Source organism: Lissotriton helveticus, chromosome 8 (assembly GCF_964261635.1).
Source record: "Lissotriton helveticus chromosome 8, aLisHel1.1, whole genome shotgun sequence".
Lineage (NCBI taxonomy): Eukaryota > Metazoa > Chordata > Amphibia > Caudata > Salamandridae > Lissotriton > Lissotriton helveticus.
In genome coordinates this window covers 279,095,935-279,110,844 of record NC_136069.1, presented here as the reverse complement: position 1 = coordinate 279,110,844, position 14,910 = coordinate 279,095,935, and the positions used below count along the sequence as shown (strand labels likewise).

The window sequence follows — 14,910 nt, the reverse complement described above, 5'->3', positions numbered from 1 at the left end:
CTCTCCCTATGCGAATTAGGACTGCAGTGTTTTAGAAAGACTTTTCTTGATGCATTTTTATATTCAATCATTCAACCAGATGAATATGACAACCCACTTTATCTAGTAACTTTCTCTTTCTTTTATTATGCCATCAACTAATGAGGTGAACCAAATGTGATTTGTATCTAAACTTGTTCTCTGGGTCGTCTGTTTAGAAAGCTTTGCGATACACAAGTGTGTCACTCTTCTGAGCGCAGGCACTTTTGCACCTCACTGTACATTGTGATTTATTGTTGGATCTATATTTGTAAATATATACAATCATTTAATTATAAAAAAATAATTACAAATACATTTCCGAGACATTTAGGAGTTATTATGGACTTTGTTTTCTTTTCTTTAATTTGGCACACCAGGTCTCTAGTGATCATAGGGTTTCCCTTATTTTTAGTATAAGCATTTATAAGGTAAGACACTACTACCATTTTTTTTAAAACATAAACGAGGGATTACAGAGTTTGCATTCGCAACATTAGTGTAACAGCAGGTGGAAGACATTTTCATAACGATTGCTTTCTATTTTGAAACTTTATTGGCAAACAAAACACAAAAACTTACTGCATTTTTAAAGAAAGCGTCCAACATTTTGATGAACTGTCGTGCTCTTTAAAACTGTACCCTAACAACGTAGCAGCTTTATTCAAACGTAACTTCTTTTTTCCCAATATTGCTAATCACCAAAAATGAATTACATTGCGCGTGCTGTAACGCGCTGCAACGCCAAATCGGCGATGCAGTGCGCATTGTAATTCGTTTTATTTATTTATTTCTTTACTCAACTCCATTCGGCAGCATTCCAGAGTTTACTACCCCACACCCTGCCCCTCCCCCGCCTCGTCGCCCCGCAGCACTCCCTCGAGGAGCCACTACTTTCCATCTGTCTGTCTAGAAGCTGAAAAGAAGGATCTTCGACACCTTGGTCTTTCATCTCCTCTTGCAACAGTCATTCAATAATCTAGTTGTCATTTTATCTGATGATCACATGACCATGCCTAGATTTCTTTTTTCTTCTGGTATTAGGCAGATCATTAGATCCCTGTTCTTGTGAACCTAAAAAGGCCCTTCAATTTCTTCAGTATGGATTTCACTTAGGTTTGTCAGTTTCCTCCCTTACACTTTTGGAGTTCAATGGGCAGCAATGGAGACAGTTCGAGCAACTTAGAGGCAAGGGCATCTTTCTAATATGGAACATCTGGCAAATCCGCTTCTAAAAGATTTCTCTCTTCAGCTTGCTCCTCTCTGACCCGTTGCAGTGTACGCTCTTGGAATTTACCCTTGGTTCTCAAACCACTACAATTTCCTCCTTTAGAAGATATTACCGTAAAAATGTCTGTCTTTCAGAATTTTCTTCATTGTGGCTACTTCGACGGCACACATGCTGGATGAGTTGGGATAGTTGTCCATTGGACTTCCCTGTCCGTATTTTTTTCTTTGACAGTTTGGTTCTTTATTTGGATCCCAGTTTTCTTTCCAAAGTATCCTGTCTTTCCATACAGACCAAGAAAGTGTTATTCCTTCTTTTTTTTCCTGCTCTCTTCTTCACCAAGGAAAAATTGCACTTTCTAGGTGTCGCCTGTAAAATCAGCACAAACGGCTCTATGCGTCGCGCCAGAGGACGTTGCTGCTTTATGCTGCTGGAGAATACATTCTACTCGAGCAGCAGCTTCCTCAACGCAAGCCGCAGATTTCTCAACGCGAGTGGTTCCCACCTGCTGCAACTGCCCGTGTTGAGAAATCTCACCAGGAAGAGGTCTAGTGCGTGATTTTTTCTCACGACTGCTGCCAACTTAACTTTGAAGAGCAGCTCGAGAAAAAAAAACTCCACTCTACATCACTTCACGGAGTGGGCAAAACTCCACGAACTCTGGCAGCGAGCGGTTTCTTCGCTCACCCCCAATCTTATGAAGCCATAATCTGTTCCGGGGTGCCCCACCGGTGGAATAGCAGAGTCTTGGCAGAAGCAGAAGGTTCTTCTATTTCAGACATTTATTGGGCAGCAGCCTGGCAGTCCCTTCAGCTTTTGTGGAGCACTAGTGTTTGGATTTAATTAATCAGAAATCTTTGAATTTTGGGCTCGAAGTTCTGAAAGGAAACATTACTTTGGAATTGGAGTTTTACTTCAGGTAAAATTGTTTTTGACTTTGGCATGTCCTCATTAAAGTAAAGACTGCATTAAGGTAGGAATGAGAAATTAATATGAATTCCTCTTTGCTGTTGGATGACAAGACATGAGACAGTCTCCCTCCACTTTTGACTCCAGGTTAAAGGATGGAGTCTGGGAGGATAAAAGGGAGGTTACTGGAGGTACTTTATGGATATAGTGTTTCCAAGCTCCGACACCTGGTGCCATGGGCAGGTGTGACCAGTCATTAGAGGATGTACTGCGACAAGGAAGGATAATTGGAATAATGAAAATTATGAGTAAGTAAATGTTTCCCTTCCAGTTAACTATGGGACCTAGACTCCCAGTGTGTTGTCGCACTGTCACATCGTACCAATGCCCCAAGGACAAGTGTCATTTAGGAAGAACAGTCTATTATGACTGGTGCAGATTCAAATGTAAATAGATAGTTGGCCATCAACATGAAGAGACCAGATCAACGTTGCCCTGATAAATACAAGGCTTTTCAAAAAGTTGTCTGAAAGCAACAAGAACCTCAACTAGGCGGTACTTTGCATACAGGAATGGCTGAGGAACAGACTGTATTTGCCTTTTTGCCCTCATACATGGGCGGATTAAACATTCATTCAATGAGGATAATAGCAGACTTTTTGTCTACATGTAAGCCTTTAGGGCTGATATAGGATGATTGCACCATTAGGGCAGAGATAGGGCAACTGCACCATTGTTCACTTTCCTCTTTATTCAAATATCTAAGGGTAATCATGTTTCTAAATCTGTGTTGTGTTCTAAAGTTACATTAGGCAAGACACCTTTTACCTCTCTGGCCCTAAAACACACTGGTCATATTTGCATTCCTCAGGACTGTACTACAGGGGTTCCCCAGCCTGAGCCGCTCAAGACATTTCAGGCTGAACCTGCACTTTTTCCTGTGTGTCCCTTACTGCACAGGCTGCAACCCCACCTTCCTCCCCCGGAACTGTCTGATTTACAGTCTGGCTTTGGGTGCCTGCTTCCTTTACAGTCTGCTGCACAGGGACCCTTCTATTAGGCACCTACATGGACAACAGAGAGAATTTTCTTTACAAAAAAGGGAGCTTTCCAGGACAACCCCACCAGGCAGACTCTACAGCCGCAGTCTGATCTCACCTGCTGTAAATGGCAAAACTAAATACATCTTTGACTGACAATTTAACCATTCTGTACATATTCTGTGATATTATTTTTTATGCTTACTTTTATGCTTACAAAGCTCTGGAAAAAGGAACAATTGATGGACAGAATGCAGAACAATGCCATACATTCACCCCAGTACCGAGATCTGGGCCTAAATCCATTATTTTTTTGCTCCCCATGCCATTCCAGTTTGAACCCAGCCATATACAAATCAGTCCTGAACCTGTGCCCAACGGGAACAGTCCAGCCCGAACTGCCAGGCCAGGTCCTCCCTGGACTTGAAACAAGCATCTTAGGACCGGTTTCGGGGTTTCACCCCTCATAAGCCAGGATAGCTTGACTCCAGTGGAATGGAGAGCACGGGAGCCACGTCTGGGCATACCCGTCCCACTCAGGGTGACAAATGCAAAAAGAACAATTAATGGACAGAATGCAGAACAATGTAATAGATTCGCCCCAGTACGGAGATCTGGGCCTAAATCCAACTTTTTTTTATCCCCATGCCATTCCAGTTTGAACCCAGCCATCTGCAAATCAGTATTGACCCTGTGGCCAATGGGAACAGTCCAGACCGACCTGCCAGGCCAGGTCCTCCCTGGACTGGAAACAAGCATCCTAGGATGGCTTTCGGGGACATCTGGGCATACCCATCCCTCTCGGGGTGACAAATGCTAAAGGAACAACTGATGGACAGAATGCAGAACAATGTCATACTTTCACCCCAGTACAGAGATATGTGCCTAAATCCATCGTTTTTTTGCTCCCCATGCCATTCCAGTTTGAACCCAGCCATATGCAAATCAGTCTTGACCCTGTGCCCATTGGGAACAGTCCAGCCCAAACTTCCAGGACAGGTCCTCCCTGGCCTGAAAACAAGCATCTTAGGACCAGTTTCGGGATTTCATCCCTCAATAGCCAGGATAGCACATGAGACCCACGTCTGGACATACCCGTCCCACTCGGGGTGACAAATGCAAAAAGAACAATTGATGGACAGAATGTAGAAAAATGTTATACATTCACCACAGTACAGAGATCTGGGCCTAAATTGATCGTTTTTTTTCTTCCTATGCATTCCAGTTTGAACCCATCAGTATGCAAATTAGTCTTGTCCTTTTGGCCAATGGGAACAGTCCAGCCCGAACTGCCAGGCCAGGCCTTTACTGGACTAGAAACAGGCATCCTAGGACCGGTTTCACCCCTCATCAGCCAGGGTAGCTTGACTCCAGTGGCATGGAGAGCATGGAACCCACGTCTGGGCATATCCATCCCACTCAAGGTGACAATTGCTAAAAGAACAATCAATGGACAGAATGCAGAACAATGTCATACATTCACCCCAGTACAGAGATCTGGCCCTAAATCCATAGTTATTTTTTTCTGGAAGGACATTAAACTACCTCTGGTCAGACCTAAAAAGGTGTGGGTGAACTATTAAAACTTGCCACAACCCGTTATTAGCCATAGCGCCAATGACAACCAGAAATATAGGAGAATGATAGGAAAGCTCCTGTGTGGAGGAAGGGCACCAGTCAGAAGAATAAGTGATGATGGGCACGAAGGCCTTTTTGCTGAGGGGAAATTAAACGATACTATTAAATTGTTCCTTTTGTACATGCAACAGCAAATAGATGAATCCACATGGGAAAGGTAGCAGACACATCATAGTAGGAGCATGTGTATCTAGAATTTCTCAAAATCCAATTAAATCTGCTGCCTCTTGGTCCAGCTGTTTACAACAATCCCCCACCCTTGAGCTTTGTGTCAGCCTTCGAAATCTTTCACATTTTTAGATCTGACATTGGCCAAGACTTTCTAATTTTAATAAAGTTATATTACTATAAATATACATGTTCTTATATATAGGGGCTCTCATCCAGCCCTCTCCGTCCATTGGTCTGTTTGTAGTGTGATTCATCTTTTCCCCCCGACCACTATAGCATGGGGCTGTGGGGTACACTTCAGATACTGCCTAATTTCAATGGGAGTGGCGACATGTTGCTTTCAGAGACAGTACATCTACAAAAAGTAGTTCCTTTGGTACAAGGGCCTACTACAGTAAAGATTTCATTGTGAGACCAAAAAACAGATTTCTACTTTTAGCAATGTTTATTTTTTATATTGGTCGTGGGGCCTAGCAAGATCCTGAAGAATAAAGTTTTACAAAAACCAGGACAAAACAAAATATTTTATTTATATATTTCAAAGGTTTTATATAGCGCTACTAGACCCAAGAGTATCATAGCGCTTTACAAGGATGGTGAACATAATGAGATAAATTAACAATAAAGCGAAAAAGAGTTACAGTATGATAATGCATTCAACAGGGCTAAGGGGGCAAAGAAAACAGAGAGATAAAATTAAGTGGAAAATGAAAATTAAAAGTTAGGAGAGAGAGGGGGGTGAAGAGAGGGGGAGTGAGAAAATGAAGGGGTTGAAAGGGGGTGGGAAGAGGAGACACTGTTGGCTTGGCCAGTATTTGTTGCAGATGAAGAGGCCTTATTTTTCTCTTTCCTTCTAATTCACTCTCGGGGTGAGCGAGTTCTGCTGTGGAAGCGGAGGCAGGGATGGCTCATAATAACACCCATCCTCTTTCATCCACTCCAGCCACAAGCTGAAATCGCGGCCTACTTGCAGATCTCGCGGGACTGCCGCGACGGGAGCCGTGAATACTAATAATCCGTCTGGGACGTGCCTACCCCCTCCTGGCCATCCATCCATCCCTCTGCGTGCAGAGTGAGCGCGCAGAGGACTGAGCTCTGAGCAGGGACAACGCGTGGGGGCAGACAGAGGCAGGAGCAAAACAAACCCGACCCGGCTTATACACAAACTCAAAAACGGAAAAAATAACCGACCCATGCGCGTCGCTGCACTGCCTTAAAAATCATTCTCATTGTATTGTATTGTATTGTAATTGCATGCATATAGCGCTTACTAGCCCTGACCACTGACGAGGCGCATTCAGAGCAATGCAGAGAATTACTCGATTTGCTCACTTGAAATGTGCGCATTTTTTTAATTTCCCAAGTACAGCGTATTACAGCTATCATAATCCCCCACAATAACACAGAAGCGGCGGGGACATAAACGCCACCAGAGACCCGCAGCCCCTCCCGTCCTCACACATTGAAGAGCACGCGCGCCCAGAGAAACACAATTCATCACAGTTATTAATCACACGGCGGCTCCCGGTCCCCGCAGCAGTGTAAGACGCGTGGGACATATCTGGGGCAGGAGCGCGGGTGAACAGCGAAACAGAGAAGAGACATTGTGCTGGGTAATAAAAAATGCAGCCTGAAACCAAAAGCTAGCTTTAAACAATTCATGACGTTAGAAAGAAGTTCGAAGATGCCAGGCGAGCGCCGTTGTTCAAAACCTCTCCACGCCCCCAGTGCAGCAATGCAGTGATGCCTTGCCGACCATAATCTCCAGGACTGATTTAAATAAACAGCAGGTGCCGCGTTTCTTTACTCCCCCTACCTCCATTCACCCCTGCCCCCCTTCCTCCACCGCTCCCTGCCAGGGCTTTGTTCCTGGGTGTCATTACAGTACAGACAGGCTGCCCCATTCCTCACCTGCGTGCATCGCGAGGGGTGCAGGGTTTTGGATACAGACGAACAGGGGACCAGGGTGCAATATGAGGGCTGAGGAGCCTGTCAGGGTGAGAGTGTGTGGGGCTCATGATGGGTGGGGGGTGCGACGCTCAGGTACGGGAGAAGGGTTTGTTGAGGGGGGTTTCTGCGGATATGCGGGGGTCTCAGGTGACGAATGGAGCTGCGCAGTGCTGGGTAGTACCAGCCTACAGGAGACAGGGGCTCAGGGTAGGTGTGCGGAAGAGGGGGCGTGCAGCGATGCAGCATGGTGCACGCAGGACTGTGAGGTGGTAAGCAGTGCTGAGGAGCAGGGTGGCGTGTGCAGAGGGGTGCATGGAAGCTATGGGTGGGGGGATGGATTCAGAGGCTGTACACAGTGAAGAATGGAAGTCTGCCTCTGGACTGTGATGGCACACACGCCATTGAGTGTCAGTCTCTCCTACTTGCTGCTTCAGTTACCCCCCGACGGTGCCCAGAGAATACCCCCATCATTTCTCCACTGCCAGGAGGCGCCAGGGTTCTGCACCTGCCCCGATGGCACATAGACTCTAGGAGGCGCGTGCAGCCTCGGGCGCAGACCGAGACAGGATCTGTCGTGGCTCAGAGCTCAGACCCCAGGCAGCTGGTTCCATCACCCATTGTCACCTCTTACCCCAAGAAATGACGCGAGCCAGAGGAGGTACGGTAGACACGTCTTTATTACTCCGTGTACACCTCCTTACTGCCCTGTTGCCGCCCACTTCCTTTCCTCCCCACGCCCTTCCTGTGCTGCCTGTCCTGTCACACATACAGGGTCAGGCAGCCACATTACGACATCTCCCCCTTTTGTATAAAGTCTTACTGCATCCTTAGATTACTTCAATGAGGCGTTCCGGCCGTCGAACTTGTCGTCGGGGTCTCGCTGATCTGTCTGAGGTGTGTCGATGACGTACAGGGTGGTCCTGCCTGGCTGGGCTGGATGAGCCGCAGTCGCTGCTTCTACTCTTACTTTCAGATTCAGTAGATGATTCCCACTGGTGTTGGTCATTTGTCCCAGGCGGGTTGCATTTCTTGAAGTGTGATACATTACGTGTTATTTTCTTGTGATCTCCTTGGGCCGTAATCATTGTCCCTCTCCTACGGCTGACCTTTAGTGGGTGTGCCAGGTAGCGACTGTCTGCTTTGGTTCCTCGATCTCTCCGGACTGTCACCCAATCTCCTTCTCTGATGTCCAAGTGCTTTGCATGTCTTCTCTGATCAGCATACGTTTTCATTTTCAGTTTCTTGTCGTAATCAATATTGACTAGTGTCTCATGGTCAGTGTTTGTTGGTCTTGACTGACTCGCATTGACTATGGTTGGCAGCCGGGTGCGTGGAACTCTCCCTAACATGAGGGTGGCTGGACATTGATCTGTGGTGCTGTGAGGCGTGGTGCGATACGCTCTTAGCACCTCATTCAGTGCTTGTTGAATGTCTTTGTGGGCCAGCTCCGCTTGTTGCACAGCTTTCTTTAGTGTTCCCATAAATCTTTCCACCATGCCATTGGCTTGTGGCCACAGTGGTGTGATTCGCTGATGTTTGAAATCCAGGTGTGTCGCGAAGTTGGCAAACTCGTGACTGTTGAATGGAGGCCCATTATCGGATTTGACACGTAGAGGAATGCCCCATGCTGCAAACGTTTCATCAAGCATTGGAATTACTGCAGCTGCTCTGGTGGATGGTATGAGTTGGGCGAACGGGAATCTGGAATATTCGTCCATAATGACGAGGATGTACTGTCCTGACTTTAGGGGTCCAAAGAAGTCTACTGCCACTTGCTGCCACACTCCTTCGGGCAATTCAGACATCTGTAGTGGAGCTGGCGGGTCGTCTCGACTTACTAGTTGACAAGATGTGCAGTCTTTGAGAGTGTCTTCCACCATTTGATCCAGTGTCGGGAACCAAACCCGTTCTCTTAGCGCTTTCTTGGTGGCACTTGTTCCACGATGACCTTCATGGGCAAGGTTGATGACTCCTTGTCTCAGTTTCTGAGGAATGACAATCCTCCCCCCTCTCAAGATGAGACCGTCACTGCTGATGGAGAGTTCATCTTGGACATGACGGAATGCAAGAAGCTCCTTAGCAAGGGGGCTGTGGTCATCCGGCACGTGACGCCATGAGCATTGACGGATACGATCCGAAACAGCCTGGACAACTGGGTCATGGGCCGATGCTTCCTGAATGGCGGACAGCGGGACTGTGGGAGGACACGCTGCATCAATGACAAAGTGTAAGTATTCCTCGGCAATGGAAGGCGGAGGAGTGGCAGAGACTGTCGGGTGGCGTGACATATAGTCAGCAGGGTTGTCCGATTTCCCAGGCTTATGGACAATAGTATAAATGTAGTCTTGCAGACGGAGGCCCCAGCGCTCTATGCGTGGAGGCATCTTGGCCCTGGGATTGCCAAAGATGGTGATGAGGGCTTGATGGTCAGTGACAATGGTAAAATGCTTGCCGTAGACAAAGAGGTGGAAGTGTTCACACGCCCAGACCACCGCTAGGCTCTCTTTCTCCGGCTGGGAGTACCGAGTCTCGGTGTCAGTGAGACTACGGCTGGCGTAGGCAATGATGTGCCGTTGGTCAGAGTCCTCTGTGTATTGGGCAAGGATGGCACCGAGGCCAACCGGACTGGCATCCACCGTGAGTTCCGTCCGCTTCTTTGCGTCAAAGTAAGCCAGATTGATCGCCGAGCTGACAGCCTTCTTGATCTTCCTGAAGGAGTGATGGCAGGCGTCCGTCCACTCAAATGGCTGACCTTGACGGGTGAGTTCCCGCAGTGGATGACTAAGAGTCGCAAAGTCCTGTATGTATCGGGAGCAGTAGCTCGCCATACCGAGGAATGAGCGAAGGTCACTCACATCCTGAGGTGTTGGCGTGTCTGCTAAGGCGGACACCTTTTCGGGATCTGGTGTCATGCCATCTCTGGAAAAAATGTGTCCATAGAACTTCAGGTGTGATTTGTGAAACTCACATTTGGCCGAGTTCAGGGTGAGGTTTGCCTGGAGGAGCGCATGACACACTCGGTCAAGGGCCGTGTCATGTTCCGTCTGATCCTTGCCATACACTAGAAGATCATCGCTGTAGTTGAAGGAATTCGGTATGCCTTGTATTACCCGTCTGATGGTTTCTTGGAAAATTTCAGCGGCCGATGATATGCCAAAGTTCAGGCGTTTATAGCGGAAGAGGCCTTGGTGCGTTGTGAATGTGGTGATGTAGCGGGAGCGTTCATGGAGTTCAAGCTGGTGATAACCTTTGTTGAGGTCTAGCTTTGAGAAGACGGTGGCTCCATTGAGACGGGCGATCATGTCACTGATGTGTGGCCCAGGGTGGCGTTCACGTTCAATGGCCACGTTAGCTGCACGCATGTCTACACAGAGACGCACTTTGTTGTTTTGTCCCTTTTTGGGGACGACAACCACGGGTGATATCCATGGCGTAGGGCCGGAAGTACGTTCAATGATGTCGGCTTTGAGTAATTCCTGTAGTTCATCATCTACTGCCTGTTGCAGATGGAATGGCACTTTCCGATGGTGTTGTGCTACTGGTGTGACACGGTCGTCTATGTGTAGTTTAACCTTAAAGTGGTTCAGTTTTCCCAGTCCTTTAAATAAGTTGGGGAATTTTGCCACAATGTCTGGTGCATCTTCAGTCATGTAGAGAAGTTCTACCAATTTGAGTCGTTCCGCTGTTGGCAAGCTGAGTAGACAGTCAGCTATGTCTGGGCCTTCTACCACATGGATGAATGCTGGAATTGTCCGATCCCGAAAGGTTAGGGTAGTGTGGAACCGGCCTAGGCATGTTAGTGGCTTCCTGGACATCCATGTAAAGATCCGCACAGCTGCTGGTTCTAGCACCGGACGTGGTTTCATACTCTGGTGTTCTAGCGCGCAGATGTAATTCAGGGAGGCTCCTGAGTCTAGGACAAATTTGGCTGGGTGACTTCCAATTCGAATATCTAGTTTCTTATATTTTCGCAGCCGATCCGGGTCTGAGACCATGCATATATATTCGTCACTATCTTGAGACACAGGCGTGTGTGACGTGGAGTCACTGGATGTTGACCTCGACCGGCGAGACTGGCGTGATCCGAGGGAGTGATCACTGGACCGTGAAGAGCTGGTGGAGTGTCTTTCCTGTTCTTTGACAGCACGTGCATGATGGTGTTTTGAGGATTGGTTCCTGGAAGATCGCTGTCTTGAGCGTGATGATCTTTGCCTTGACGACTTAGCTTGGCATACACTTTCAAAGTGATTGTCTCGGCCACAGTGGTGACATCGTTGCCCCATGGCGGGGCATTGACCTGAATGTGGATAGTCCTGTCCACATCGATAACAGCTGGAGTGTGACTTGGTGGATTTAGTAGAGCGTGACTCTCTTGATCCGTGATTTGCTCTGGACCTGTGAGAAGAGTGATGATGCGTCGATTTTCTTGATTTCCCTCGATCAATCTGGTGTGGACGACTCTTGTGACTTCTTGCTTGAAGGCGAAATGCCTGTTCTTTTTTGTCTGATTTGTTCCCTTCCATTTTCTTGGCATGGTCTTCTGCCTGGTCGTTTATACGTGTCATTTCTTCGATTTCCTCTAGTGAGTAGTGTTTCTTTAACAGGCGTCGCCTTAGTGACTCGGATTGACATCCTTCAATAATGCGTAGTCGCAGTGCATCCTCAGTGTTGAAGTCATCAAAATTGCAATGTCGTGCTAGTCGTCGAATGCGTAATATGAAGTCACCCATTCTTTCTTCTTTTTCCTGTGTAGCTAGGTTAAACGTGTATCGTTCGTAGTCAAGATTGTATTTGTGTAAGAATTGCCTGTCGAGAATTCCTTTGACATCATCATATGAAGCAGTGGCTGCATTGGGCAATTCTTTGATGAGTTGAGCAATGTCTTTTCCTACTAGATTGCGTAGGGCAACTAGTTTCTGTTTGGGGTCCTGGACTTGTGCACCTGTCATATAGTCCTCAAAGTCTTCAGACCACGTCTTCCATTTGGGGCCCATACTGCTGCCCGAGGTGAGCTCCAATGGCTCTGGTGGCCGGAGGTATGATAGTCCCATGATGGGGTGGGGCCCTGTGTGGTTCATGATGGCGGCGTTGGTAGGTGGAGCTTGTGTTCCTGGTGTCGCAGGTGCAGCTGTTGCTGGCGTTCCTCCTGTATCACTGGAGGAGCTGGATACCACTGACATGCTCAGAGAAAGAGCTTAGCGCAATTTGGGGCCACTTTGTAGAAGTCTTTTGAAGTGCCTGACTCTAAAATGGCCGCTCCAGTAAATGTGTATGGAAGTCAATGGGTCACGCCTGACCTCAAAATGGCCGCCGTCGGTGACACGTGGTATGGCTTTGAATAGTTGCAGTCTATGTGGAAATACGTTTTATTTAGGCAATTTAGGGCAGTCGCTTCGTTTTCTGGACTCACCCAGCTTGGCTGTGTGCCCCACGCGTCTCTCGCTCACTTCGGTGCGGCCGCAGCGTCTTGCAGCGCTTTTCGCGCTCTTTTCTCCAGCCAGGTGTCTGCAGCGTCTTGCACGCTTTCGTTTGATAGGCGGCTGCAGCGTGATGGGACACCGGCGTCTTCCTTCCCCCGCAGCGGTTCCTTTCTTACCGCGCTGTTGTGGGGACAGAGGGCAGGAGGCAGGGGGCGGCCCGTTGGCGCTTGAGCGCGGTGTGTTCTCCAGGCGCCCAGGCGCCGCTCTGGCAGGGGCTGCAGGCTCGAGCGTTCGGCTGCGCACAAGCAGCGGGGCGTTGAGGCGACGTGGGATCTATTGCAGATATCCCACCTTCGTCGCCATTGTCACCTCTTACCCCAAGAAATGACGCGAGCCAGAGGAGGTACGGTAGACACGTCTTTATTACTCCGTGTACACCTCCTTACTGCCCTGTTGCCGCCCACTTCCTTTCCTCCCCACGCCCTTCCTGTGCTGCCTGTCCTGTCACACATACAGGGTCAGGCAGCCACATTACGACACCCATGACAGCGCCAGGGTTCACTGGCGGGTGGCGGGGACTGGTGTGCCACAATCACCCTCCCCGGCGCTGCCCCATCCTCTCACCGTGTTTTGTTATGCCGGGGGATCACGGTCCCATGGAGACAGGCTTCCCGCTGCCGCTCTCCGCCCCTCTCATCAGCCAGAGCCCCGTGCCTGCTGCCCGCATCCAGGCTTAGGTGTCTGCTCACCTGCCGCCTTCTCGCTGCTCGCTCTCTCCCTCTACCGTTCACTCACTGGTCCCTCCCACTACCCTATGCTCTCCCTCCCTCCTCTATTTCCCCCGTCTCTCTCTGGTGCCCATCATCACTATTCTCTCCTCGTCTGTATTTCATGTTTCCCTCTCGCTTCAGGTCTGCCTCTCTCACTTTCCACCTCCCTCGCTTTCTCTCCTCGTCTCTTACTCTGTTCTCACCAACCCCTTCCCTATCCCCTCTCTCTTCTTTCTCTCTATCTGCACCTCGCGTTTTCTCTACATAATTTCCTTCCCATATCTCACCTTCTCTTTCTCCCTCTGCCATTATCTGTTTCCAAGCTCTTGCTTTCGTCCATTCCTTCACTCTCTGCAGCCTTTTCAATATTTCTTACACCGCCCATCAAGTTCAGTTACCACTCATCTTCCCTCCTAGAGCGAAACACAATAAAAATTGATAAAACACACATCTGAAGCAGAACTAGAAAACCTCTAAGAATAAAAGCGAATTATATACACAACCTTCAGCCACACGATAGAATCAACTGTCAAGCTTCCTGTCATGCACCCTTTGCACTGCTTCACATGAGATTGGTTGTGTGTGAGTGTTCTGGCACTGCTTCTTCCTCCCTCACCTCCACAACTCCAGCTTTTCGAAAAAGGAACCCCAGCCCCCAGAAACACATTGCTCTTTTCTTCCTCTTCTCTAGCATAGTTGCTCACCTTCTCCAAACTGCCTTTGACTATGGACACCCTCCCTAAATTCCAAACTTTTCCATTTTCCATAGCTGGCATACAAAGTGCACTTCCCCTTCTTCCCCCATTCCCCTTTATAAGGAACCACTTAGTCAGTCTTTGGTCTTCACAGTGTAAACTTTATTAACTTACAGATACAGCCAATTACTCCATTGGCCTCTCTTCTATTAATCTGTGATCAACCTTTATTCTTGCTTTATTTAAAACATCACAGCACGCAAATAAAATATCCAGGTTATACATTTCCATGTATTTACAATTGCCTCTCCACAGGTCCTCCGGCCAACAGAGCTGCAGGTAGATAATTTTGCCACTGCTTGTGACAATCACCGGCTTCCTCGGGTAGAGCTAGAGAGTCCAGGGCCACCAGCAGGTCAGCCCCCTCTCCCGCCAGCCCGGAGCCCCGATAGACTTCAAGTCATGTTCTGGGGCCAAGCATCCACCGACCAACGGAGTCCCTGTCATTTCTCTTGCCCAGGACCCCGCCTAACCAAAACTCTGCCTTCAGGGATGGGTGGGTGGGTAACTCGTCTCGCGACCTCCGACCCTGCTGCAGGAAAGTGGATAAAGAGGGCGTTGTTCCCGCCCCTCCGCCTTTTAAGCCCCCGGCCACTTATTGCTTCTGGGTCCCTCCTTGTGACGCGTGTCCGGTCTCGGAACGGCAAGCCCTGCCTAACCTGGCTCTGGCATTTGCTGCCACTAAAGGCGCCACACCCCCTAGGTGGGGTGGCGCCCGTCATAGCTGGCATACAAAGTGCACTTCCCCTTCTTCCCCCATTCCTCTTTATAAGGAACCACGGAGTCAGTCTTTGGTCTTCACATTGTAAACTTTATTAACTCACAGATATGGCCAATTACTCCATTGGCCTTTCTTCTATTAATCTTTGATCAACCTTTATTCTTGCTTTATTTAAAACACCACAGCACGCAAATAAAATATCCATTTTATACATTTCCATGTTTTTACAATTGCCTCTCCACAGGTCCTCTTTGTATTCGGGCTGTGCCAGCAGGTCACAACCAATAAAC

General features: G+C 48.3%; 1 protein-coding gene across 3 annotated transcripts in view; it reads right to left on the bottom strand.

Moving 5' to 3' along the window:
* Nucleotides 1-13,450, bottom strand: part of ELMOD1 (ELMO domain containing 1) — a 420,914-nt gene extending 407,464 nt beyond the window's left edge. The window contains exon 1 of one of the 3 annotated variants that reach the window (XM_078657035.1): nt 13,432-13,450. The gene's annotated coding sequence lies outside the window, so the exon portion shown is untranslated. Of the gene's footprint in view, nt 1-12,998; nt 13,174-13,431 lie in introns of those variants that run through there. The other 2 variants (XM_078657034.1, XM_078657036.1) reach the window with 2 other exon arrangements.
* Nucleotides 13,451-14,910: the final 1,460 nt, after the last annotated feature.